General features: G+C 42.0%; 1 protein-coding gene across 15 annotated transcripts in view; it reads left to right on the top strand.

Moving 5' to 3' along the window:
* Positions 1-14,673, top strand: part of ZFHX3 (zinc finger homeobox 3) — a 384,144-nt gene that overhangs the window by 190,607 nt on the left and 178,864 nt on the right. For 13 of the 15 annotated variants that reach the window (XM_081923280.1, XM_081923279.1, XM_081923276.1 and 10 more), the window contains one exon: positions 14,113-14,429. The exons of 1 other annotated variant lie outside the window; for it this stretch is intronic. The gene's annotated coding sequence lies outside the window, so the exon portion shown is untranslated. Of the gene's footprint in view, positions 1-14,096; positions 14,430-14,673 lie in introns of all 15 variants that reach the window. One more of the 15 variants, XM_081923265.1, reaches the window with a different exon arrangement.

The raw sequence follows: 14,673 nt of genomic DNA, 5'->3' as shown, positions 1-14,673 counted from the left end.
GGGAGTGGGTAAAAAGAAGAGTTTTAAGCAGGAGCCTAAATGCCTGCTTGATATTCACTGGGAGTGCATGCCAAAAGGAAGGTGCTTCCACTCTAAAAGCTTTGGTCTCAGTGGACATAAGAGGACATTCAGGAGCATACTGTACTTCTAGGAGTGTCTCCGCTGAGGATCAAAAGTGACTGGACTGGGCTATAGAAGGTAGCAAATCCTCAGAGGTAATCTGGTCCTAAGTTGTTTAGGGCTTTGTACCTCAATAGCAAGACCTTAAACTTAGCCTGCTAGCGTATCTACAGCCAGTGTACCTTTTTGTCAGTAGGGCATCTCTGTATAACTACGCTAGTTGTAGCTTCAGGACCACCTTAAGAGAAGCCGCACATAGAGCACATTGCAGTAATTCAATCTGGAGGTTACCAATGCCTGGAATATCGTTGGTCAGCTATCCTTATCCAGGAACAGATGTAGCTGTCACAGCAACCAAAGCAGAAAGAAGGTGCTTGTAGCTGCTGAAACTACTCGGGCCTCCAGTGATAGAGGTAGATCAAAGAGCATCCCCCTGCTATGTACCTGCCCCTTTAGAGAGAGTGCAACCCCATCCAGAACAAGCAGCTGACATATTTCCTGGGCCCAGGAACTGCTTACCCACAGAGTTTCTGTAGATTCAAGCTCCTTTTATTGGCCTGTCCAGTCCAGTTTCTGCACAGTTACACTAGCTTCAATATGGAAAAATAGAGTTGAAGAGATGCGTGTCATCAGCACACTAATGACACAATGCTCCAAATACCTTCATTACTGCTCCCAACAGCTTTGTATAAATGTTAAAAAGCATTGGGGATAAAATCGTGCCCTGCAAAACCGCGTAGCATAACTGTCAGGACTGACAAACACTTCTCCAATTATATAATATGGAGCCAACCCTGGAGATAGAAAAAGAACCACTGTAAAACAGTTTCCCTAATAGGCGGCCCAAAATGATACCACGGTCAATAGTAACAAAAGCCAGAGAGAAGAGGAAGAGCAAAGTAATATTCTCATTGACTCTCTTTCAATGAAGGCAATCCATCAGGGTAACCAAGGCTGATTCAGTCCCAAAACTAGGCCTGAACTAGAAATGGAATGCATGTATGCAATCAGTATCATCCAAGGGTGTCCGTAGTTGCCCCACCACCCTCCTCTCAATTGTGTTAATCAAAAACAGAGTATTTGGGACTTGGCAGTAACTATCACAAACCAATGGGTCCAGGATGGGCTTCTTTAGGCTGTCCATACTGCTGCTTTTTGAAAGGCAGCGGGGACCACCCTCTTGCACAAACACACATTAATCACATTCTGGATCCAACTGACCATACCCTGCTGGCTTGATTTCTTCAGCAGTGTGGGGCAGGGATTCACAGGACGTGAGGCTAGGTGTATTACTGCACCTTGTACATGTCATCAGATTGTGTCAGCTGAACCTCATCCCACAACATGGGGTAAGAATAAATACAGGCAAGGACTATTCATCCACTTGGTCACTCTGGGATGTTAAAGATATACATAAGAAGAGCCTCCTGGATCATGCCAACGATTCGTCTAGTGCAGCATTCTGTTCTCACAGTGGCCAACCAGGTGTCAGTGCGAAGCAAAAAAGCAGAACTTAGGCACAGCAGCACTCTCCCCTCCTCTGGTTTTCAGCAACTGGCATGCAGATGCATACTGCCTCTGACAGTGGAGGTAGAACATAGTTATCATGGCTAGTAACTGTTGATAGCCTTATCCTCAGTGAATTTGTCTAATCCACTTTTAAAGTCATCCAGGTTACTGGCCATCATTACTTCTTCTGGAAGTAAATTCCATAATTTAAGTATGTGCTCTGTGGAGAGATCTCATCCGGAAAGCTCCCCAACTTTGGAACATTAATTAAAGTGATATCCAGCCAAGCCATGTCTTCTAGGTGCCCTTCAGAAGTTCTGCCCTTAAAAGCTTTGTAAATGCCCTGCCTTATGGATTGTAGACAGGATCTTACCTTTACCTTTACCGACAGGATCCTTCTGACATTAATAAGATTGGGGAATTCATCAGTAGTTCCGTAGCTACCAGTGGGTAGCAGATTGTCTTAAACAATCCACCCTCCACCCAATAGAATGCATGCTGTCAGACCATACATAAGTTCAAAAGCTCTCTGGGCAGCAACAGGTAAAGCCATCAATGCATATGGCCATACACCTCAGTTTTTTATAGAATTGTAGAGTTGGAAGTAACTGTGAGGATTTTGTCAACAATATGACTATTTATTGGGTTCAGGATACCTTGGACAGAGGGAAGCACCTTGGAAGAAAGATAGAATAAAAATGAGGTAAGGTAATAAAATAGCTAGCTATTCAGCCAAGTGGGAATAGTGGTGATGCAGATCTTGAGATTCTTTATATGAGGAGTAACCAATCATTTATTCATTTATGTTTATTTGTTGGATTTATATCCCAGCTCCCTAATAGAAGGGAACTAAAAGTGTCGAATAAGGGGTTCTTAGACAGGCTGTCTTCCAGGCACTGACCAAACCCACACCTGGTCATGCCCTGAGATCGTTAATAAATGTCATTATACAGTCAGTCAATGAACTGCTTTTCAGATGGTTATCAACTACAGAACTCATCTTTTTACAAAATCAAGATGTCTTTTTCTGCTACCAGCCACTTCCATCACTTCTGCAACTGGCAGTTTTCCAATAAAGCCAATATCCCCAACCCCAGAGGAAGTTCATCAGTGGGAAGTGGGCACTGTCTGTTTACTCCAGCAATTTGACAACAACATTAGCTTACACTTTATTAGCAGACTACTACACCTTGATCCCTGACCCTGGCAGTGACCACAGATAGCCTACTAGATAGATGCCGATCATTTGAAGCAAACTGGTAACATTTTTAAGGCCAGATATCACAACCAGCAGGCACTGGATAGTTTTAAAAAGGAATGCTCTGTACATTTTGTAAAAAAAACATGAACTAGAGATTAAGCCATCTGAGCAGGACCTTCTTTATATGGGATTTTCAGGCTAAGATTTGCTTGGCATTTGAGGCAATAACTAGGGTGCCTTACCCTGAAGCTGTTTAATGTGGATGATCTCATGACTGGAGTAGCTCTTGGGTGGCTTGGTTACTTTGAGTGCCTGCACTTGAAAGTGGTGGTGAAAAAGCCTTGCACGCAGATCCTTTGGTGCCAGGTCTCTGTGATTTCCCCCTTTCCCAGGCTGTATCCTTGCAACCTGTATGGAGCTTTCTCTCCTGGAGCCAGAAAGGCATTTCCCATCAATAAAAGCATTAGCTCACTAAACAGTCTGATGGCTTTGCTTCTTTGGATTAACCCTTTGGGAGCTAGGATTCCTTCAGACTTGTAAAGATATTGATCACAGATCATGTTTGCTTTTTGTGTGCGTGAGCACATAGGTATGTGTGTGTCTCTCTCTTCCTTTCTCTCTTTGTGGATAGTTTCAGATAGTCAGCACTTCTGCTACTTGAGAAAAGGAGGGTTGTGCAACTCCTGTGGTTAAACGGACAGGGAGTGTGGACATCATATTTCTTTGAAGAGACTATTTGGACCCTTAGCCTCAGGAGTAACCTGTTGATTATTTTCAGGGGCAAATGATTATTTCACCTGGGTCAAAGACCTAGTTTTGTACACACACACCCCATGTATGTATTTGTGTACACACACAGGCTGGGAGCCTCAATGGCACCCTTCTGGAAGCTTCACCTGTGGCAAAAACCTGGCTACCCCCCAATAGCTATGGCTCTGATTATTTGTTTAGGTATTACAGTATTTTTTTATTTAATATTTTAATTACATTTTTAAAAAATAGTTGTTAGTTTTGGACTAAGATCTTGGACACCAGGGTTCAAATCCACATTAAACCATGAAACTCAGCAGGTGACCTTGGTCCAGTCATTGTCTCTCAGTTTTACTTATCTCACAGGGTGGTTGTGAAGGGGGGAAACCATGTATGCTTGAGCTCCTTGGAGGAAATGTTGGAAACAAATAGTAACTTCAAAACAACCACCACCCTAAAAAGGAAAAATCAAAATAAGGAAGAAGGACATGAAGGAGACACCAAGGTGCTTTTGACCAGATAAACTGGAAATACAAATCTGACCAAATGTTCCCTCATTTTTCATCTTTGCACTCATGCCATTGCTTTGGGTTAGGGTTAAAATTGTTATTGTGTTTGTGGAGATCTGGAATAATTTTCCTTACTTCCATCTCCTAAATCAGGATTTCCCAAATTTGGGTCTCCAGCTGTTTTTGGACTACAATTCCCATCATCCCTGACCATTGGTCCTGCTAGCTAGGGATGGTGGGAATTATAGCCCCAAGAAAGCTGGAGACCCAAGTTTGGGGAACCCTGCCCTAGATGTTCTCTTGTGATTAGTGAGCACTGTTGACTATGTGGTATGCAACTGCCTTTTGTTAAGGCTGCTTGGAGGAAATGCAGAAAAAGGCAGTGTGCCTTCTACGGCCACACTGAGACTCTTTGTCCATCTATCCCAGTATTTTCTATTCTGATTGGCAGCAGCTCTCCAGGGTTGTCATTTCAGGCAGAGAGAGGCCTTTCCCATCACCTGCTATCTTTTTAACTGGTGACGTCCTGGACCATCTTCTACATGTAAAATAACTGCTCTGCTAGTAAGTTATGCTCCTTCTCAGTGGTTTTTTTTTTAAGTGTTCTAAGGAACAGGTACAGAAAGACCTGGGAATATTTGAGAGGCTGCAAGTGATTTACAATTTTTATTTAGTGTTTCTTTTACTATTTTTATTATGTTATTTATATTGATAATCAGTGTAGACACTTCCCATGAGACTGGTTGAACCACTTTTGATCTACCACAGAGGGATGGCATCTATTTCAGTATTACTTTTTTAAAAAAGATTTGTCTAAGAAGGTTTTCTTACTACAGAGAAACAGTAGCAGACATGCCTATTGGGGTGCAGATGGATCATGAGCGATTAATTGGTGAAATAGAATCCCACCCAAACTGTACCAAACTGATCTGGGGAAGATTGCACTTCAAAGTGCTGATTCCCAGTGGCAGAATTTCTCTTGGGATACAGTAGAACTTTGCACCCAAAAGTGAAGGCTTGAAGGTCTTGACCTTGAATGAGTTCTCATTAGGAAGGGGGCACTGCCCAGGATGGGGAATTAGAAAGACAGAAGGAAAGAGGGGCAAGGTCACCACATAATGAAGTGGTCAGCATTGGATTTCTGTCAGTCACACTGGTTAAGCATACAATTGAGTTCAGCAAGACCCATTAAGGAAGCAGTAGTAGCAGACCCAAGAGTGACTGAGACGATTTAAAACCAGGAGCCTGATACAGTCATGAATCTTCCACCCAGAGTCTGAGAAAGCATATGGCTGTAAAAGATCCCCACACTATTCCTAGTCTTTGGAATCAGGATCCAAGTTTCCCAAGTCTGCATCAATGCCTATGTTCAGTTTCAACACCTAATTCTCTAAAACTGTCCACTTAATAGAAATCTTGTTTGTGTGTGAGAAAAAGAGAGAGAGAAAGAAAAGTTAACTTTACTCAAGTCAGAAGAGAGACTTCAGCAAGTGCAGATTACAGAAGAACCCAGCAATTAACTAATTGGGAATAAACCTGAATATGTCCATTTTCATTTTCCAGTGCATGTAAGAAGATCAGTTCCCAATAGGGGAGAAGGGGGAGAAAATGTGATGATGAATGCTTAAATGTGTATATAATGTGTAAATTATATACATTCTATACAAAACACAATTTGATTCCTGGTTTTATCCCTGATATTCTGTAGCAAAATTTTACTTTTACAGGCTTGCAAGTTAAATGTTAGAACTGTGCAGCAATATCTGTGCTACTCTTTGTGGCCAAATTATACTCCTTCCACAGTGCCTCATTTGCTTCTTCCACTGCCCCTGGGATATGCAAGTTTCATTTCTGCTTAGTGAGCTTCTTCCTCACTTGAAACACACCTCAGATGCACCACACCTTAAAAAATTTAAAAGGGCTACCACTTCGTTCCTAATTCACCCTCATCACCCCTTCCCTAATCTTAATCAAATGCTGTTTTCTCCATTCATGCTCACTCTTGCATTGACTGAGAATTTCAAGGGACAAACCCAAGTGTTTTTGTTGTTGGCATCCATCCATCTTGAGAGACAATGGAAGAGTGCACCATTTGGGGGTAAGGTCAAATTGGATGGATGGAGAATTATAGCAAATTGGATGGATGGAGAATTATAGCACTTATTGTGGCTGTAGTGACCAGTACAGGAGAGACATAGTTTATTGCAGCTGGGGCAGATAAAGGCATCCAGTTTCACTGTTTCAGGTGCACCATGGCATTTATTCTCTCTGTGCTCCTCCCAGCAGTCATTTATCCTCTGGTCACTGCCGTGGATACATGACTTGTCTCCAGGCACTGCTGTCGTCTGCAAGGGATTCCCACATAGCAGGGTTAATGTTGCCAGCCTTTCCTGTGTCTTTGCCTGGAAGAGGGAACTCCATGCATAGGTTTATTCAGGCATAGGCAAAAGGCCCGCCAGATGTTTGGGGACTACAACTCCCATCATCCCTAGCTAACAGGACCAGTGGTCAGGGATGATCTGGAGGGCCGAGTTTGCCTATGTCTAGGTTTATTTGTGGAGGCAGTTCCCCCTTTTTCTGCTAGTCCTCTCTGGGAGAGAAATGTTTGCTGCTCAACAGAAAACAATTCAGGTATCAAGGATGTTAATGTAGCTGTGATTGGACAAAAGATACCCCAAAACAGAACATAGCAGCAAAGATGGGCATTTTTATTAATTTGAATATTATTCATATAAAAAAGATAATTCTCCCCCTCCTCCCAGGAGTTTGTGAACATTAAAAAAATTACCCAGCCAGTTCCAATGCAGACAAAGCCCTTTATTATTATATCCATATTGCAGGGCATGGAGTGATGGCTGAGAGAGCACAGGTTATGCCAGCCCTGCAAAGTAGCCCAGTGAGTCCACCCTCTGCTCCCCATTTTGCTGTAGGGAGGTAGAATAGTGTATGCCAAAACTGTGTAGTCCACTGCTGATCCTGGGATATGTGTTGAGTTTTTTAGGGAAATGCAGGGGGCATAGCTGAGAACTTACTTGTAGCAACAGTAGGGGCTGGAGAGAGTAAAAAAAAAGGTAGCAAAATAATAAAGTGTTTTAGTCATAGATGGAAATATATCTGGATTCCAGGCCTATCTGTAGAAGCAAAGTGGGTCTACTAAATGAAAAACAACTGAGGGGTAGACTGGAATGCTTGTTTCTCAGAGGTCAGGTCTGTTTGGGTCTCACCATTGCTCAATCGCCAGAACTTTAAGAAAAGGTAGATCAGCTCTCTCGCTCTGTGTGTGTGTGTGTCTGTGCGCATTTTATTACTCTGGAATCTTTACTTTGTGCCTTCCATCCCAGAAAAAATCCTGCAGATGACCATGGTCCCATGCTGTTTGCTACCTTTCTGCTTCTTCCCTCTGATATACGCAACAGCAGATTGTGTGGCGCCTATGTCTTTCTCATTCTGCTCAACTGGCCATCACAACTCTTTCTGTGATCTCATCTGTCGATGCCCAGCTCTTGCTTGATGTCTCACTTCCGGAACAGAGGGAAGGCTCTGCCCCCCAAAATATTTAGTTAGCAGCTATTAACTTAAGTGGAATTGACTTTTTATCGGCTTTCCTCTGTATGACTGCCACCAGCGAAGGCAGTTTCCTCCTTTCCTCTTCTCCGCCTGTCAGTTCCCTCTACATTCCTATCGGCAGCCTTTAGCTCTGATCAATACTAACCACTGTGTAACAGCTCACGCACGGCTGCTTTAGTTCGCATCGATCAGACCTCTCTTCCAACAGGTAGCTGGCTCTTTTGAGGCAATGACTTGAGATAACTTCAGGCTAATTCATTACAGAGGATTTTAGGGAGACCCCATGCCCTGTTTTGGAGAGAAACACAGATATCAGAAACTGAGTCCCCTGTGCTTGAGATTCTGTATTTCCTTCCCTTTCTTTTAGAATTGTAAGTGTAATCCAAATAATGGCATAAGTCATCTCGGCAAAACAATTAGTTTTCAATGGCATGGCTTTGGCTTTTGCTAAGCTGAAGGCCAAATTTTACTTAGAAATCTTCAGGGTAGGACCTCCTACCAGTTCTGCTCATCTTTTCTGACCCACATCCACAGTATTCTCCAGAATTGCTTCTTGTCCTTGTACTTGGCACTTTAACACTAATTAACTAGAGCAGAGGGGTGATGCTGCTCAAGACCAGCATCACACAAGTGCGGAACTTGGTTTGTCAAAGAGCAGCTTGTTTTTGACAGCAGCCAAGGACCAAGCTACCTTAAATGCTTTCCCACAGGTACACAGACCACTTTTGTTTCTGCTTAGACTTTTAGGATTGAGAAGTTAAATATGAAAGTATACAAACCTGACACTTGTATATCTGCTCTCAATAAGCTTGTTAAATATTCCACAGATCAGTATGTCCACCCACTTCCAGAACTCACAACCCAAAAGGGGAAGCAATTCTCACATATGTTGCTGCCTTTTCCAGGCGAGGACAGAGGGCTGCAGGGCAGCTGAGGTTGTTACAGAATTCCCAATGAAGGGAGTGTTTATTATTGTAGAAGGTTTGATGCAGTCCCCAAAAGGAGCTAATCAACAAGTAATAAGACCTCAAGAGAGCAATTTAGAAACCTCAGCTTTAACTCTCTTGTAGCTGTAGCTAAGAGAGTAATAGTTGCTCCTGCTTTTGGCTGTGCAGCACAAAATGTAGTCATAGTTGGCAAAGGAGATCTGTGGTCCCTCCCAGACAGTCCTTTCTTTCATTTTTACCCCACCTTTCTTCTGCCTTGAAATCCAATGCAGTATATGATGTTATCTGTCTAGCCCAGGACTGTCTCCTGTGGGTGGCAGTGGCTCTCCAGAGTCTTTGGCACAGAGATCTCTCCTGGCACCTGCTGCTTGAGACACTCTCCAGACCACGAGAGCAGTTTTAAAGTGAATAACCCTGGCTTTGGCTCTAAGCCTTTTCTATGTTCAGTCAAGGTTCAGTGGATCATCACCAGAAACATTTTGAATTGCATAAGATACATTATTGAGCAATAGGTCAAAAATTTATTTTGGGAATGTTGATCTTTATAGCGCATGATGATCAATGTGACAACTTGTGCAAGAGCTACAACATAGGTGACATTTCTTAAGGTGTGCATCTAAGATGCTTTAAGTGTACCACATAATGATACAAAAAGTTACTGTGACAAGCATGTGTACCATAACAGGTACATTAATCAGGATTGGCTGCAGCTCCCTGTTATGTTTGTAGCCTAAGTGACAAACCAATGTTTGCCTGTGTGAAACAGTCCTAATTTATAAAATTTATTGTACTCACAGTGAGCTTATATAATTTGCTTTTCTTGTTCCTTTCATTCTCTCTTCGACTTGCAGTGAATAACTGTCCCTTCTTATTGGTGAAATTAAACAGTCCTGCCCTGCCCAGAAAGATTAGGCTTCATTCAATAGCTTGAGAAGAGGTGATGAGGTAATTATAATGCTGAACCATATCCTGAATGGCTGTGTGCTTAGATCTCACTGATCCTCAAATTGGATAGTCACCCTGAACCTCCTCAGCAGTGGATATGGACTTTATCCAGTGGCTTGGGGAATCTTCTGGCAACACCACTAATATCTGTATTCTTTAGTTCAGTGGTTTCCAGCCAGTGAGCTGTGGACGCCTTGAGGGGCCATGGAATTATTGCAAGAGGTTTGCAAAGCAGCATTTTTTAAAAATCAGCATAACACAAGAGATTATTACAATATATGTTATCCAACACAAGAATACAATAACTATTTAAAGTGAATGATATTTATTATACTGATATTGATGGAATCAGCAGCTCATGGAAAATATGTTAGGATCATGCATCTAATAGTTTATATAAGTTAATCAGATGCACATTAGTGAGTAGATGGAAGTTCATTCTGACTTCATCAGTCTAGTACCTCCTAAGCTGAGAGGTTTCCAAGTGAGTAGATACCCTGAGAATGCTACAGAGAAGTTCATGGTGGCAGATAAGGACAAACTTTTTATTTCCAATGAGGTTATGCACCCAATTTCACCACCCTTTCCCAAGTACACAGGTGGTGGAAAACTCAGTCCAAAGATGACCAAATGCTTGTTAGGTTACATAGCTCTGCCTACCAAGCAGCAGTAAAGGTGGTAAAGAAGAATTACTTTTCTACCTCCATTGTATCCTCAGAGAACCATCCAGCAGAGTTGTTTCAGGTGTTCTGTAGGCTAGTTGTACCAGAAGTAGTGGATGGGTCTCTGGAGCACTCAGCAGCATGCTGTGATCAATTTGCACTACACTTTGAGGATAAAGTAACTTAGCTTCATAGTGCCTTCAATGCCACTGTCATTGGTGTTCCAGCTGAGGTGTCCAATGCAGTGCCTTCCTATGCTCTGAGGGATCAATTTCAGTTTATGATGATGTGGACATGACTCTTATAATGATGCAACTGGCTTCTTGCTCTCTTGACCCCTGCCCATCTTGGCTGGTGAAAGCTAGTCATGGGGAATGAGGTTGGCTGGATGTTTCCAGGGTATGGTGAACACATTCTTTACAACACAGTGTGATGCCTACTGCCTTTAAACTGGTGGTAGTGTGTCCACTCCTGAAGAAGCTCACCCCAGATTCCATTGTATATAACTACTACTTCCTGGTTACAAATACCCGTTTTTGGGGAAGGTGGTGACAAGAATGCTGGCTGAGCAGTTGCAGGAGTTCCTGGAGGATATGAATTATCTAGATCTGTTTCAGTCTGGATTCAGGTGCAGTTTTGGGACTGACTCAGTCTTGGTTGCCCTGATAAATGACCTGAATCGAGAGTGGGACAGGAGAAGTGCCTCTCTGCTTCTGCCTAATCTCTTGTCTGCTTTGATACCACTACCCATAGTATACTTATAGACTGGCTCTGTGGGTTGGGTATCAGGGGCATTTTTCTACTGTTGTTCTACTGCTACCTACAAGGTGTTTCCAATGAGTAGCATTAGAAGCTAGCTTTTTTGGTTTAATGGTCTTTGCACTACAGTGTACCACTGCGTGCAATCTTGTTCTCAATGCGGTTCTTTCTTTCTATCATCTGTCTATCATCTATTTCAAATTTTTGTTCAACATCTTTATGAAGCCACAGGGTGCACTCTTTTGGAGTTGGGAGGCAAAGTGTCATCAGGACAAAGATGACACACAGCTCTACTTCTCCATAACATATGAGTCAAGAAATACTGTGCAAAATCTGGACCATTGTCTGGGCACAGTTGTGGAGTTGAGATCCAGTAAGCTGAGCTTGAACCCTGGGAAGACAGAAAGATGGAGGATTGGTGGTCCCCACGTCTAGGAGATAGGCCAGTTACCTGTTCTATATAGGTTTGCACTCCCTCTGAAAGAACATGTTCAGAGCTGGGGAATTATCCTGAATCCATCCTTGTTGCTGGAAGATCAAGGTAGCCTCAGTGACTAGGAGCGCCTTTTACTAGCTATGGCTGGTATGCCAACTATAACCATTCTTGGACAGGAATAGTCTGACTGCTGTGATTCACTCAGGACTCTGTTATTGCTATGTGCTCTATGTGGGGCTACCTTGGACCTGGTCTGGAGGCTCTAGCTTATGCAAAATGCTTCAGTTAGACTGTTGATTGGGACAGACTATTGCCAACACATAACTCTGGTGCCTGTATGCTACCCAGCCAGGTTCATTGTTCTTATTTACAAGGCCCATAACAGCTTGGCTCCAGGATACCTGAGGGATTGCCTGATTCTTCATATTCCTGTTTGATTACTGAAGTATTTGGGGTAGTCACTGTTGGTGGTCCCCCATGGCTCAGATGCACAGATTGTATCCACATGGAGCTGCCCATTCAGTATAGTGGGCTAATTTTATGAAACTTCCTTTCAGTTGAGGTCACACAGGCCCCCTTCCTGTTGAACTCCCAGTGTTCACTGAATACTTTTTAAATTAAATTTTAAGAAGACTATTTTAAATTAAATTCTGATTTTATTGTTTTAACTCATTTTAGTCTTATTGTATTTAGTTTCCTGTATACCACTTGAGATTACTGTGATTAAGTGGTATATAAATTGTTTAAATAAACAAAATAAATAAATGACAAGCAAAGTACCACAATATCTTACAAGGGTGACTTCAGATGCTATGTAAGCATCAGGACACAGAACATTTCAAGTCTTCTACCCTATGTACAGATTTACCACAATCTTCAACCTCTGCTGAAAATGATCAGCTGCAGTTTCCCTTCCTGGATGCTGTGGTGCCTGCTTAGTGCTGCTGTTGCTTATTTTCATATTCTGAATCCTGTGCATTCCCTCATGTGTTCCATTAGCTGCTCCAGATCCTTTTTTGGCTGAAGAGCAGGATTAATTAAAAAGAAGAAGAAGAAGAAACATCAGCAATCTTGCAGCTAATTGCCAGAGTGCTCCAAAAGCCAATTGAGGTTTCATTCCTGGTCTATACATGAATCCATTCATCAGCTGGTGGGCTGAAAGCTTGTAGAACACCCCATCTATGTTGCTGTTTGTGTTTAAATATCATAAACATAGGGCTGTACAAAGAACAGGTTTGACAGGTCTCTAGCCAAAGAGGTTTCCAATCTAAAACTTCTTCCATTCACCATCCTTTCCAATAAAGCCTTGTCAACTGTTTTCCTGTATTTTGAATGGAATGGTGTATCCACAATAAGATGCTTGGATTTCCACCAACCGTGCTGGAAGCTGGTGGGACTGTGACAGTGCTGATGCCAGATTCCCTCTTGTTTTGAAGATGACTAACAGAATAGCAGCAAAGCACTGAAAAGGCACAAAATGGCATTTGGCCAGTGCCTATGAATCATAAAATGGGATAATAAAATCATGAAAATAATCTCCAAAAGGCAAAATAAATTACCCAAGTTACTGCTTATTTGCATGTACAGTTTGACAATAGAGCCATAACCATAAATGATTTATGCCTGCTTTAACAATACACTCATTTTACTGAAAGGTGGTCAGCACTAAGACTTCTGTGGCATGGTGCCATTTGTTGACAGGCTAATGTTTCAGCAGCAATACATTAAATTATGAATATCACTATCCTAACATGGAAGGTTATTGGCTCAATATGCTTAATTAACCCAGCCTGAACTATGCCCACAAGCCAGTGTGGACCATCCCTGCAGTGCTGGAATAGGGGACAAAGATTAGAAGGGTAAGAACTCACTTCAGCTTTTATGCAATGAGACCTTAAAAGCTGAGCAGTCCTCAGATGCTCTTCCAGGGACAGTTGGGCTGTATTTTTCAAGTTGCAGCATGTCGATAGCTGAGTCCTTATTGAAAAAAACTGCTAATAAGAGGAGACAGTTATTGGATGTCTCAAGTAAGAAGTAGCAGAAGGGCTATAAACTAGGCTGAGGGGCTCCAGGAGGCGCAAAAGGGTGGCTTATCTGGGCCACAACCTGGTAAGGAGATGAGTGGCTTTGCTAATAACATTAGCAGGGATTTTTTTGCATGCATCCTAACTGGAAGAATCAGACACTTAACACTTATGGCACCAAAACTTACCTTTCATTCAGTATTTCATAAAATGGAATAAAATTCTGAATCATTGGTCCTTTAATTCAGATTTTGCAAATTGTGCAATGCTTTCAGATTACTTAGGTTCTTGCCTACAACTGCTTCCTTTCTACAGTGCTGGAGCACAAAACATGCTCTATTGACTTTTAGACCCATCTTTCCATATTCTGCATGCTGTTAAACCCCATCAATATCTTCTTCCTGGGTGCTGCACTAGCTGGCTCCCATTGTATGTCCTTTCAGAGAAATATTTTTTCACAGGGAATGCACTGGTCTCAAGTATTATACATATATCCATCCCTGGATAATCTAAGACACATTAGAAATAAAGTTATATGGTAGTAGGGGTCATGGAATGGCAGTATATGATATTCTCAGTGGGTTGAAACATATACTGTAGGTAGGGAGCTGGATTGTAAAAAAACTTATGAGCTGTGTTTAGTTCCCATCTCAAGGAGCCAATGTAGTCTTCTCTTATTTTAGGATGGAAGAGTCCTTACCAAGGACCTACCTGGAGAGGAGTTCAATCGCAGACTCTGTGCTTCATCCATCAGCTGGACAATCAGATGCAGAAATTATTTCTTCATCTTTGATTTATTAGACAGAACCAAAAGATGCTATGAAACAGTAAAGGGATTGGTCTGAAAAAATTCATACAGAAATTCACCAAAGAGTCAATTAATCTGCAGAATCAAACTGTTCGTGCCCACTTGGTGACTCTGGGCCTCCTTACTACCATCTGGATCTCAAAGACGCATGAAAAGAAGAGCCTAGAAAGGAAGTGCAAGAGACACCAACAGGTAGGAAGCACATGGTGCAATTTTCATTTTTTCCTGCTGAGTTTTTAATGTATTGTATCCCATCCACCACCATTGTCATTTTAATAGAAGGACGGTATAACATTTTCATACATATTGTTAGTTATTTATACCACCCTTTCCATGAGTCAAAAGATGGTTTACAACAGTTAGAGAGAGAGAGAAATCCACAAAATAACATAATCCTTAACAACACCTAACAAATCAGTAAAATACAATTACTAAT

This window comes from Podarcis melisellensis (genome assembly GCF_964234715.1).
Source record: "Podarcis melisellensis genome assembly, chromosome: 8".
NCBI lineage: Eukaryota > Metazoa > Chordata > Lepidosauria > Squamata > Lacertidae > Podarcis > Podarcis melisellensis.
The sequence above is the reverse complement of the archived record's forward strand: the minus strand, read 5'-3'. Positions and strand labels throughout refer to the sequence as shown.